Below are 13,822 nucleotides of genomic sequence, written 5' to 3'. Positions count from 1 at the left end.
GTTGGTGCTCAGGGTTGCTTTGGCTGAGGTCTTTTGTGCTTCCATATGAATCTTAGGATCTATTTTTCCAATTCTGCGAAAAAATTCATGGAGATTTTGACTGGCATTGCATTGAATCCATAAATGGCTTTTGGTAGGATGGTCATTTTCACATTATTAATTCTTCCAATCCATGAGCATGGGAGGTCCTTCCATCTTCTGATGTCTTCCTCAATCTCTTTCTTTAAGGATTTAAAATTTTCATTGTAGAAGTCTTTAATGTCTTTGGTCAGGTTTATTCCAAGATACTTAAGTTTTTTTTTGCAGCTATTGTGAAGGGGAGTGTTTTCTCTGATTGCTTGTCATTGGTATATAGAAAGGCTACAGACTTTTGTAAATTAATTTTGCAACCTACCACTTTACTGAATGTTAATAATTTCTAGGAGTTTTCTGTTGGAATTTTTGGTGTCTCATAGATATAATATCATATCATCTGCAAAAAGAGATAATTTGATCTCTGTTTTTCCAATTATTACTCCTTTAATTTCCTTCTCTTGTCTTATTCCTCTTGCAAGAGTTTCAAGCTCTATGTTAAAGAGGAGCAGAGATAGTGAACAGCTTTGTCTGGTTCCTGATTTTAATGGGAATGCTTCCAGTTTTTCTGGAGGCTGTTTTTAAAGCATAACTTACTAAACCCAAATGTCTCAAATCCACACTTTAGTGTCCTGTGATTACACAGGTGAGATTCTAAGTTCAACAATCAATATTAACATTTTAATTATATTTTGTATTATATAATATATGACATACCTATTGCTATCCGAGTAACTGTGATTACTGGCACAAGATTGGGCTGTCAACATTCAGTTATGGAGGGAAGAGGGCCTGATGATTCTCCATCTTATCCTAGGAATCATAGGAAGTTAGTGTTTGACCAGTAAAGGCAACATTTTCTTCTGTGGTTAGCCACTCATGCTCTTGTGAATAAGCCATCATCCACGCTCCTCTAAGCAACCCTAGTTAAACTCAACTGCTCACCTACAGTCCTACAGTCAAATTTTGGTTTCCCTTTCCCTTCCCCAATACTCATCTGACTCTAAACTACAAACTTTGGGGACATTTTTTTTCAAGCATGGCCTAATGTAGCCCAGACATGCCTCTAACTTGCTATGTAATGTCAAGACTGGCCTAAACTGGAAGTTCATTTGTTATGGAGGACTTTTTTGTGTTTTGTTTTGTTAAAAAATAAGTAAGAATCAAGGTTTCCACAGACTAGGATAACTGCCATGCTATGTGAACTTCCTCTCAATTGATGAATGATAAAGGACCTCTACAAAGAGCCCAGACGGGCTGACTTGGTCATTCCTCCGAAGAACAGAAATAACAGAAACCTTCTCATCCTAATCAATTTTCTTTTGAATGTTCTAGTGACAAGAGTGGATTTCATATAGGCCTAATCTAAGATTCATTTCTTCGGTACTTTTTTAATTGAATTTTTTCAATTTTCACACAACATAGTTTGATGGCATTTAGATCCACTTGCATCACTACATCTCCCTTATATATATAGTCCTAGGCAAGGTGTGATCCTGATAGCCTTGACTCATCCTTGTCTCTGCTCTGGTCTGTCCTGTAAAATGGCCAAATATGCTGTCAGAACTGTGTGAAATCTCTTCCTGGGAGACAAATTCCTGCTTCTGCTGCTCCAGGCTTCAGGAGTTCCTGGGGAAATTCCAGTTTTTGCATCCATTGTCTTAACAGTCTGATAGGCACACATGTTGTATCTTTACAATATCATTTCTGCCCAGGACAGTTAAACTAGTTTAGAAATTAGGTGAGAAAATGAAATCAAAAGGAAGACAAAAAATTGTTTTCAGATAACTCATTTAGTAAGCAGACAATCCTAAGGACTCACCAAAAAAATCTTAAGACTAATAAATTCAGGAAGTTAGCGGGATGGGTCAATATAAAAATTTCATTATGCTTTTATACACATGACAAATAAATTTTAAATTAAGAAATCTAAATTTACAACATACCAAAAATAATAAAATATGTTAGAAGGCATGTAACAAAAATTTGTAATAATTTCATATAGAATTTTAATTTTGGCCTAGAAATTTCTGAATTGGATTGAATTCCTTTTAAACATGTATATCAAGTTACCTAAAGAAAAAACAGGCTATGGTTAATTATAATGCATATAAAATTCCAGTTTTAGAGATTTTTGTCTTGAAGACCTTTAGAACTATGCACTTACATGAGTTTATGCTTTCTAAAAACCAGTTCTTTCATATTCAGAATGTATTAATCCAATAAAATCTAAACCACTACATTTTTAATACTGATTCTTTAGATCTATTGACTAATGAATAATTTACCATATTTTCTTACTTTCAAATAAATTAGATTGTTTTCTTAGATGATATATTGCCAAGTATTTTTAAAAATCTAACTGTAAACAAGTTTTTACTAAAGAAGAAAATGTATTCATTGTTTCTAGCAGTCTTATTACTTCCATTCCAGTCTTTAACCCATAGAATATTAAAATGCATTTCAACAAAGTTATTTTTAAAGAAATCATAGTGTAGGTATCATAAACCTATCAGATTTTACCTTATTCATCCAACTATAGAAGTCAACTAAGCAGTTTTAGCATCTAAAATGTTTGGCATATTCAGGATGCTTTTACCCCCTATTCAGAGCATGTGTTATGGGGAAAACCAGTAAAATAAAACCTATCTCCTTCACCTAGCTAAGTATAAAAAGTGACTTATGATGGATGAGACACTTAGCTGTAGTGCATGCAAATGAGTAAGACCCTGAATGCAGAGGTGCAAGTCAACAAGAAACAGCAGAAAGGGACTGTGACGGCAGAAATGATCATGTATCAAGGGAAATCATTGGAAAATGAAAGCTCTCAGTAGTAGACAAATGGTCTTGAATACACCATTACACTAAAAGCAACTATTTCCCCTTCTGACAGATTAGAGATCTAGGTAGTAGCCGGTAGAGGCTGTCAGCAATTATGTGTTGATTCTGTTATAGCTGTTATCATACAACACTATAGAGAAACCCAACATAATAGCAGCTCGAAATCAATTTTTCTGCTGTTCCCTGTTAAAGCTATTGGCTAAGGTACCAGTACCGAATTGCCCTACAGTGAGATTATTCACTGCATTTAAGTCATTCTTGAATTACAGTTCTGATTCCAAAGGCTCTATATTTAGGAACTGGTATATTCTGAAATATTGTTTGCTGTGAATCTGTCCCTCTATTCTGGAGTTTTCTTCACACTTCACATTTTGCATTTGAAGAAATAGCTTGTCCCTGAATTAAACCATTCTAAGCCAGTGAGAACTAAATAAAGAACTGAAATTTATAGGTGATTTTGCATATCTAACGAATGCCTTTATTTGGGGCTGGAAGATAACTGGGCCTCAACTTCCCTACAGCTTGAACAACTCCAATCTCCCCAGCCCCACACTCTGTTCTCCTGCTCCGCTGGGCACAGGCCTGCTTTTGCTCTGAACATTCTGGATCTCTGGACTACACTCTTATTCCAGACCTGCCCAGTGGGTCCTGATCCCCTGCACTCAGACCAGCTCAAAATTTCAGTCTAGTTTCTTAGAGCCTTCACCGGCTGTCTCCTGTACTCAGACCAGCTCAGTTTTTCATTCTTGTTTCTTAGAGCCTTCACAAGCTGTTTCCCACCCTCAACTTGCCTTGAATTTCCCCAATCAGACTTCTTCCCTAGTAAGTGTGATCCTGAACACTGCACCTTGATACCCCTACAGCCTGAGCAACTCCAATCTCCCAAAGCCCACATCCTGTTCTAGCCTTGGCACAGGCCCCTTTTGTTCTTCGCACCCCAGATTTCTGGACTACACTCTTAGCTCTGTTGTTGGTGAGCTCTCCAAATTGCAGGTGTCCATTCCCCTACACTCGGACCATCTGCAGGCCCTCCCACTGGTGCAGGACTAGGCTTCCCTGCCCTTTAGCCGAGGCCCAGACTTTGGAGGCCTGCCTATGATTGCCTGAATCCCAAATTGTGCTGCTCCTGCTGGCTAGGGGCACTCAGACCTTAGGAAGAAGTGTGCTAGCATCTGATTCTCACCTGATTTGGGCCTCTGCTGTACCCCTGAGTAGCTGGACTAAAACCATCTGTTCCCTCCAATATAAAACCAAAAGGGAGAAACAGACCAACAAGCTTTTCATACCCAATAAGAAAACAACCAAGGAACATCAAGTATACAAACAGAGACAAACATCAACTCAACAAAGGAAGGCTTGAGCCTCACACCAGAATCACAAACAATGAAAGAAATCCACGTGCCAAAAACCACAACAAAAAAAATATGAAAAATCCAAATAATATGTTCCCATCAAACACCAACAGTCCTATAATAGAGTTTTATAAGAACCCCCTAGAGATAACCCAGGACACAGAATTTAAAAGAACAGTCATAAAGGTGATCAAAGAATTCAATGAATTTAAAGAATACAAAAACAAACCAAAGAACTAAAAGAAAATAGGGATAAACTTCTGAATGAATTCACAAAATAGATAGACATATTGAAGAAAACTCTGGCTGAAATGAAGAAGGAAGTAAAAAACTCAATAAGCCAATTAGAAATGACAGGAGAAAGCCTCATCTATAGAATGAATTAAATGGAAAAAGAATATCAAGCCTAGACAATAAAGGTGAAGAATTGGACCACTCATGTAAAGATTATGAAGACATTTTAAAACACAGGAATGGAGTACGCAGGAAATCTGAAACACCATGAAAAGACCAAATATACTCATCACAGGCATACAGGAAGGAGAAGAATCTCAGGATAATGGTATGGAGCAGATCTTCAACAGGATTATAGAAGAAAATTTCCCAAAATAAAAGAAAGACATGCCCATACATGTACAAGAAGCACATAGAACACCAAATAGACAGGATCAGAAAAGAAACTCCTCATGGCACATCACAGTAAAAACACTAAACATACAGAACAAAGACAGAATACTGAAAGCTGCAAAAGAAAAATAAGTCACATATAAAGGAAAACCTATCAGAATTGCAGCTGACTTTTCAATGCAAAATATGGAAGCCAAAAGAGCCTGGAACCCAGAATACTCTACCTAGCAAAAATGTCTATTATAGTTGAAGGGGAAATAAAAATCTTCCAGGACATGAATAGGCTGAAAGAATTCATAGCCACAAAACTATCCTTTCAGAGAATACTTGAAGCAATACAAAGAGCTGAAGAAAGGAATGACTATACCCAGGGGGTAACAAAAAAAAGCTAAATGAAGATATAACTATAGAAACACAAAGTTAGACCAAGAATGCAAACAGAAAATAAAAGGACAGGAACTAATGCATATATTTCAATAATAACTTTAAGCATCAATGGACTGAACTCCCCAGTCAAAAGACACAGGCTAGTTGAATGGAATAAGAAACAAAATCTTTTTGTTGTCTGCAGGAAACCCATCCCACCTTCAAGGACAGATACCACCTTAAGGTGAAAAAATGGAAAAAAAAATTCCAAAAAAATGACACTAAGAAACAAGCAGGAATTGCAATTCTAATATCTGACAAAGTAGACTTCAAATTGAAACTAATCAGAAATGAAAAAGGTTACTTCATTCTGATAAGAGGAATAAATAATCAAGAACATGAACATATATGCACCAAACTCTGGTGCACCCAACTTCATAAAAATAGTACCACAGTACTTTAAGACACAGATTAATCCCACCTCACTAATAGTAAGAGATTTCAATACCCCATTGTCTCCATTATACAGGTTAACCAGACAAAGTACCATACATCAAATGGCCCTAACAGACATCTACCAAATATTCTACCCAAGCTCCAAAGAATGTACTTTCTATTCAGCACCTCATGGAACTTTCTCCACAATCAACCACATACTGGGGCACAAAACAAATTTCAACAAATACAAAAGAATTGAAATAATTCCATGCATTCTATCAGACCACAATACAATAAAGCTTAAAATCAACACAGGAAAAAAGCCTTAGTAACTACATTAACTCATGGAGAATAAACAACACACTCCTGAATGATGAATGGGTCAAATGAGAAATTAAGAAAGACATAAAAGTATTCCTGGAATTAAATGAAAGGACAGTAGAACACATCAAAATCTCTAGGGCATTTTAAAAGCAGAGGTACATTTGTAGCTCTAAGTGCCTACATTAAAAACTCAGAAGGAACACAAATAAATGGCTTAACATTGCAGCTCAAGATTCTTGAAAGGCAACAACAAATGAAACCCAAACCCAGAAGATAAGAAGAAAAAAAAAATCAGAGTAGAAATTAATGAAAAGAAACAAAGAAAACAATACAAAGAATTAACAAATCCAAGATCTGTTTTTTTAAAAAGATGAACAAGATAGACAAATCCTTAGTCCAGTTAATCAAAAAAAAAAAAAGAAAAGAAAAGAAAAAGAAAAACAAGAAATAGCATCTCCAAATCAACAAAATCAAAGATGAAATGGGAAACATTACAACAGATAACAAAAAGATCCAGAATATAATGAGCAATACTTTAAAACCATATACACTTTGAAACCTAAAAGAGATGAATATATATCTAAAACTATGGGATAACCAAAACTAAACCAAGAAGAGATTAACAGCTTAAACTGACCCATAAAATAAAACGAAATTGGAGCAGTAATACAAAACCTCTGACTAAAAAAAGCCCGGGCCCAGATGTATTTACAGTACAATTTCAGCAGACATTTAAAGAAGATTTATATACAATACTACTTAAATTATTCAAAAAGATAGAAACAGATTCCTTCCATGAAGCTAGCACCACTCTAATATCCAAATTCCTTCCCAAATTCCTTCTATGAAGCTAGCATCACTCTACTACCCAAATGAGGTAAAGACACAACCAAGAAAGAAAACTATAAACTCATTTCCTTAATGAACATAGATGCAAAACTTCTAAACAAAATACTTGCAAGCTGCATACAGACCACATCAGAAAGATCATCCACCATGATCAAGAAGGCTTCATTCTAGAAATGCAGAAATGGTTCAATATACCCAAGTTAATAACAATCATAAATCACATAAATAGACTCAAGGACAAAAACCACATGGTCATCTCAGTAAATGCAGAGAAGGTCTTTGACAAAATTCAACATATATTTATGTTCAAAATCCTACAGGGAATTGTACTGGAGGGAACATGCCTCAACATAATTAAAGCTATATACAACAAACTCACAGTCAACATCATTCTAAATGGTGTAATACTGGAAGCATTCCAGCTAAAATCAGGAACCAGAGAAGGCTGTCCACTATTTCTGCTCCTTTTAAATACAGTCCTTGAAACTCTTGCTAGAGCAATAAGATAAGAGAAGGAAATTAAAGGAGTACTAATTAGAAAAGAAGAAGTCAATTTATCCTTTTTTTGCAGATTATATATAATACTATATCTAAGAGATGGCAAAAAAATTCCACCAGAAAACTAGAAATGATTCACACTTTCAATGAAATGGCAGGTTATAAAATTAATCTACGAAAATCAGTAGCTTTTCTATATACCAATAACAAGCAACTGGGGGAAGAGTACAGGGAAACCCTCCCATTCACAATAGCCTCAAAAAAAAAAAATCTCGAAATAAACCTGATCAAAGTTCTCTACAATGAAAATTTTAAATCCTTAAAGAAAGAGATTGAGGAAAACACCGGAAGATGGAAGGATCTCCCATGCTCATGCATTGGAAGAATTAATAGTCTGAAAATGATCATCCTACCAAAAGCCATTTATAGATTCAATGCAATGCCAACCAAAATCCCCATGACATTCTTCACAGAATTTGAAAAAAAAAAATCTCAAAATTTATGTGGAAGCACAAAAGACCCCAGAGAGCCAAAGCAACTCTGAGCACTAAGAGCAATGCTGAAGTGATTACTATACCAGATTTCAATCTGTATTATAGAACTCCAATTATAAAAACAGCATGGCACTGGCACAAAAATGGACCTGTAGATCAATGGAATATAATTGAAGATGCAAACATGAGTACATGCATTTTCATCCACCTAATATTTGACAAGAGGACCAAGAACACTCACTGAAGGAAAAACAGCATCTTAGCCAATCGTGCCTGGAAACCTGGATCTCTACCTACTCAAGAATGAAAAGAGACCCACCTATTTTTCACTTTGCACAAAAGTCAACTCCAAATAAATCAAAGACCTCAATGTGAAACCTAAAACTCTGAAAATGTTAGAAGAAAATTGGCAATAACCTACAGGATATAAGTGTAGGAAAGGGCTTTGAAAATCTGTCTTTATTTTTTCAGGAATTAAGGTGAAGAATCAACAAGCGGGACTTCATTAAACTAGAAAGTTTCTGTACATCAAAAGAAACAACCAAGGGATTGAAGAGAAAAGCCACAGAGTGGGAAAAAATATTCTTCAGTGACACATCTGACAAAGATTTAATATCCAGAATATATAAAGAACTCAAAAAACAAAGAATTAAGAAAGCAAGTGACCCAATTAAAATTGGATTAAAAATCTAAACAGAGAGTTCTCAAAAGAAGGAATAAAGATGGCTAAGAAACATCTTAAAAAGTCTTCAACATTTTTAGCAATTAGGGAAATGCAAATTAAAACCACTTTAAGATTTTATGTTATCCCAGCCAGACTGACTAAGATCAAGAGAACAAATTATATCAAATGCTGGAGAGGATGTGGTGAAAGGGGAATGGTCGTTCACTGCTAGTGGGGTTGCAAACTCATGCAACCCCTATAGAAAATGGTGTGGGGAACTCTTAAATATCTAAAAATGAACCTACCATTTGGCCCAGTTATACCACTTTTTGGCATATACCCAAAGGACTCTTACTATTGTGGAGATATTCATACATCCATGTTTGTTGCTGCTCTTTTCACAATAGCTAAGAGATTGAAGCAACCTAAGTTCCCCTCAACTGACGAGTGGATAGTGAAAATGTGGTACATTTACACAATAGAGTTCTAATCAGCGGTAAAGAAAGATGAGATCATGAAATTTGCAGGTAAATGGATGAAACTAGAAACTGTTATACTAAGTGAAGTAACACAAACTCAGAAAAACAAATGGCATACATTCTCCTTCATACGTGGATCATAGCATTAAATCCTTATATGTGAGTATGTACCCTGATGTAACTGCAGGAACCAGGACAATGAAAAGGAACCAGGGAGGTAAAGGGAAAGAAGGAACCTGAGAGGGAAGAACAGTAGGAGGCAGGTGTTACTAAAGGAGAAATGGATAAAATTGGGGCATTTAAACGGGAAGGGGGAGGGAGGGTTATACAAGGAACTTTGGGGATAAAGGGAAAGAAACAGCTTCAGAGAGGTGGATCATAGGAGAGTGGTATTATCAAGGCAGAAATGGGGGAAAGGGGGACACTTTAAATGGGGAAGTCATGGTGGAAGATTTTGACAGGTAGAGAAGGAAATAAATAATGCCTAGCTGGTATTAAAAAACAGAGGAAATTATATTAGTCCAACAACTAATGACAAATTACACATACACTGTCTCTACCTGAGTCCATATATTTGGCTACATAACTAGAAATAGTGCCAGACAGGAGAAACCTTCCTTTGAGTTTTCGGCCATGGTGGTCCAGGAGACTCCCAAAATTACACAGGCCTTGATGGCCTCCCGGAACTTGAAGGTAAGACCCTACTCCTGAAGATGGAGCATACTTTCGTCACAGGATTTGGAGCAATGGAGCTGAAACTGACCTGGAAGCCTCCTCCCCTGAAGGCTAGCTCTCATAGCTTTGGAGAGCACCATGCAAGGTTCTAAGGGAGAACATCAACTGATGGTCCAACATTCGCGTCAAGGCCAAATAACCACATCAATGACCTGAACAGCACACGACATTGGTACATGAAGTAGTGGCACTTTTATCTTGGGGGCAATCAACAGCTACCTATTTGGACTAAAAGCCCACTCAATGGGAGGAAATTCATGTGTAGTACTGTAAACATAACCAAATGCACATGACTGGAGAGGTCATAGATCCTAGAGAAAACCCCAAAACTGTCACATCCCTAGACTAATGTAATTTCTTACTATGTGCAAAATATGTATCCTTATATTTACAGACAAATATCCCAGTCACCGCTTATCGAAGACGCTTCTTTTGCATCGAACAGGGACTATAACAGAGTACCACAACTGGTCACACACAGAATTTCCCAAGTCTAAGTGACACATCTACAATGCACCCTCTACACCTAAGGTTCATGGAACATAGAACAAGGAGTACAGAAGACGATAATGAATATTGCAATTCTTATTAATGAAGTCCCTTCATGCAACAAAGGGCCAGGAGCACAAAAGGTCACAAAAGGCCAAAGTGTAGAGACTAAGCCTCTACAGAATGCTGGTCCTTGGACAGGACTCCTACACGCACCCAGGCCTCAGGGACTATTGTAGAAGAGGGCACGAAAATATTGTCAGAGGCGGAGAGGAGGTACATGACCATATGCAAATAAGAGTTCTACAAGCTCCTGGGACCCTGCTCATATGAACCTACAGCAATGGTGTCAGCATGCTATAGACAAAAACACAGCATATTCAGACAAACGCAGACAAAAGCCCAACATAGAACTGGAGAAATGGACAGCTGACCCCAATCTTAGCTGAAGAAATACTGGCAACTCATTACTGCTGGGTGAGGAAGAGCTGATCTTCCTAAAGAGAGGGACTCTAGATAGATTGACTAGACCTCGGTGTTGAACTTGCATTGAGGGATGTCTGGGGACACTAACGTGACACACTAGGCCTTAAGACAAATGACATAATGTATGAATTCCAGTTGGGGGGAGCTATGGGAGGGTGCCAGTGGGGAAGGGGGTATAAAGATGACTAAGATTGACTGGGATGTTCTGTATGAAATACACAAAAATTCAATAAAAATAATAGAGAAAAAAACCACAAGTTGTTCTTGCAGAAGACCCAGGTTCGAATCCCAACACCCACACGGCAGCTAACTGTCTGTAACTCCAGTTCCAGGGGATCTGACATCTTCTGTCCTCATTGAGAACTGCATGACACGGGTGGCACTTACACACATGCAGGCAACACACACAGATACACATAAAAAATAATAATAGTAAATGAAATATTAAAAAATACCTTTATTTGACCATAAGTGAATCATGTGCTATAATCCTCATTTAAGGCTTTCTTTGGATGTTTAAATATATTATTTTCATTATATTATATTTCAAAATTTGTGGTCCTGGACCACTGCTTCTCCTTTCCTGTGTCCCACCAGAGCACCTACCCTAACATGCAGCCATAGATTACAGTACCAGAAAATACCATTTCATCTAGCAACTCGCCTCATAGGTGAGCAAACAGATCTAGAAGCTCGAATGATTTTTCTGAAGGTCACAAGTTAATTAACCAGAAATTTAGGAGAAAACTTGAGCAGCCCAGTGCTCTCTGTACTGCTCTGCATAGCCTCTGAAGACAAGCGCTACTCAGTGATGGTCCTTTGTATCAAGGGTAATTCTTACATGTGGAATACATAGGGACTAAGGCCAACATTGTGCTGCCGCTCCTTTATAAGTTATTACTTTGAACTCTCTGAAAGAAGAGCTTGTAATTCTACCACATCTGCAATACGTATGATAGTTTGTTGATAATCTGAACCTACTCTGTTTTACTCCTGAGAATTTACTCAAACTGTGAATTAAAAATGAGCTACAATGGCTTTGTAAAAATGAGCACATACAGAAAAAAAAAATTCTCAAAAGACGTGTTGCTCAGTCTTAGGACGTCATGGACTGGGTGGAGAGGTGTCCTTGCATTAGTTAGTGTTTTTACCAACCTAAAGGTACCAACTGGAAGGAAGTAACACTAACTGGTTGAGGCATAATTTGAAACAATGTAAAATCCCCAGGACATAATGTGGAAAGCTTGGCAGCAAAGTTTCAGTTAATTTAACTTAATTTAATTTTGTTGTACTCAAAACAGAGTTCTTTTAGTATTAAATTTCTATAAGCACAAAACCTGTATCTTTCATTTCATTGCATTTGAAGTGGGTTCTCCCTCTCCATTGACATTCTAAGCTAGTGAAAGCTAAACAAAACTCAGATTTGTAGGTAATTTTTTTTTAATGGGTTGTTGTTTTTAGTCTGATGGGTTTTTTGTTCATTTGTTTGTTTTGTTCCTTTTGAGATAGGGTCTTCCTGTAGCCCCAGCTGGCCTGGAACTTGCTATATAAACTAAGCTGGCCTCGATCTCACAGAAATCTGCCTACATCTGCCTCCCAAGTGCTGGGATTAAAGGCAGACAGAACCACTCCCAGCTAAAGTTGATTTTTATTTCCAGGAAATAATAGTTATTTGATTAGAAGAGATACTACTTATTTAAATGACTGTGAGAACAATAGTAATAAACACTGAACACCTGGGTTAAAAAGCATCAACCCACATATTAGAAGTTCTCTGAAAGACAAAGATTTGAGAAGCTTCACGGATACTCTCCCCACTGAAACTGTTCAAAACTCAAAAGCAAAGCAACAGTCATTTCATGTCTGTAAAGCCAAGCAGCACGGGTCTGGCCGTCCCCACTGCCCCAACTCAGAAGCACTCAGCTCCTGGAAGAAGGTGGTCACTCAGAGAGAAACTTGTCCCTCTCAATGTCTGCCGATTTTCCTGTTGGGAAATGCAAGTGCTTCCTCTCTTTGTTAACTGGCTCCATTTACCACAGATAGACGGTAGAGGAAGCCAAGCTACACGGGACTCAGAAGTAGTGCAGGATGAATAAAAATCTAGCAGAAAGGGATTCAGGATGAAAAGAGAAGGTGTGGGCTAGCAGGACAGACAGCTACTGAAAATAAATGAACTGGACAGGTGATTAGTAAGTAAACCGAAGTGCTGAGTAACATTGCAACCAACCTGACCAACAGAGCTGAACACGTGACACAGAGGATCAGAATATTTTTCAATTAACATTAGACATTGTCTGGAAAAGACTATATCCTATGTTACAAATGATTTAAATGGATATAAATAATACAAAGCAAAATCTTTTATCACAGTGAAATAAGATAACAAATGGATATCCAGAGAAAATTTGAGAAACTCATAGACATGTGTGAATTAAATGACACATTTCCAGATAACCACTGGATCAAAAAAGAATCAAATGGGAAATCTAAAACAATTTTGAGATTAATGAAAACAAGAACATAGCATATATAAAGCAAGGACTACAGTAAAAACTCTGCTCAGAATGAAATGTAGATGTAGCCACTGTATCAAGAAGGAAGAAAGAGTGAAATCAAAGTGTCTGCCTTAAGACACTAACAAAAGTAGAGAAAGCAAGCAGGAGGGAATGAAGAGCTGTAGGGTTAAAGAGGCAGAAATTAGAATTAATGATACCAAAAGCTGGGACTTTGAGGTAAACAAAACTGACAGATCTTTAGCTAAGTGACCAAGAAAAAAAAGAAGTCTTAAATTGTTGTAATCAGAGATGGAAAAGGGCCATTAATACCGAGTCTACAGAAATAAAAATGATCACATAAAGATACTACATTAAACATATCTCTACAAACTAGATCATTTAGATGAGGCAAACAAATTCTTGAAAAGACACACAAACAACAAAAACTAACACAAAAAAAATGACTCATAGCATGTAAAAAATTGACATGGAAATTAAAAACAAAACAAAAAAATGAACACACAAAACAAACTCCAGGGCCGGGTGTTTTTGAGGGAAATTCCACAAAGCATCTAAAGGGTCAGCATGAATTTCTCACAAGTCTTGCCCTAAA

The sequence above is a fragment of the Nannospalax galili genome, unplaced genomic scaffold (genome assembly GCF_000622305.1).
Source record: "Nannospalax galili isolate Female #2095 unplaced genomic scaffold, S.galili_v1.0 scaffold427, whole genome shotgun sequence".
Taxonomy (NCBI): Eukaryota; Metazoa; Chordata; class Mammalia; order Rodentia; family Spalacidae; genus Nannospalax; species Nannospalax galili.
This window is presented reverse-complemented; position numbering follows the sequence as displayed.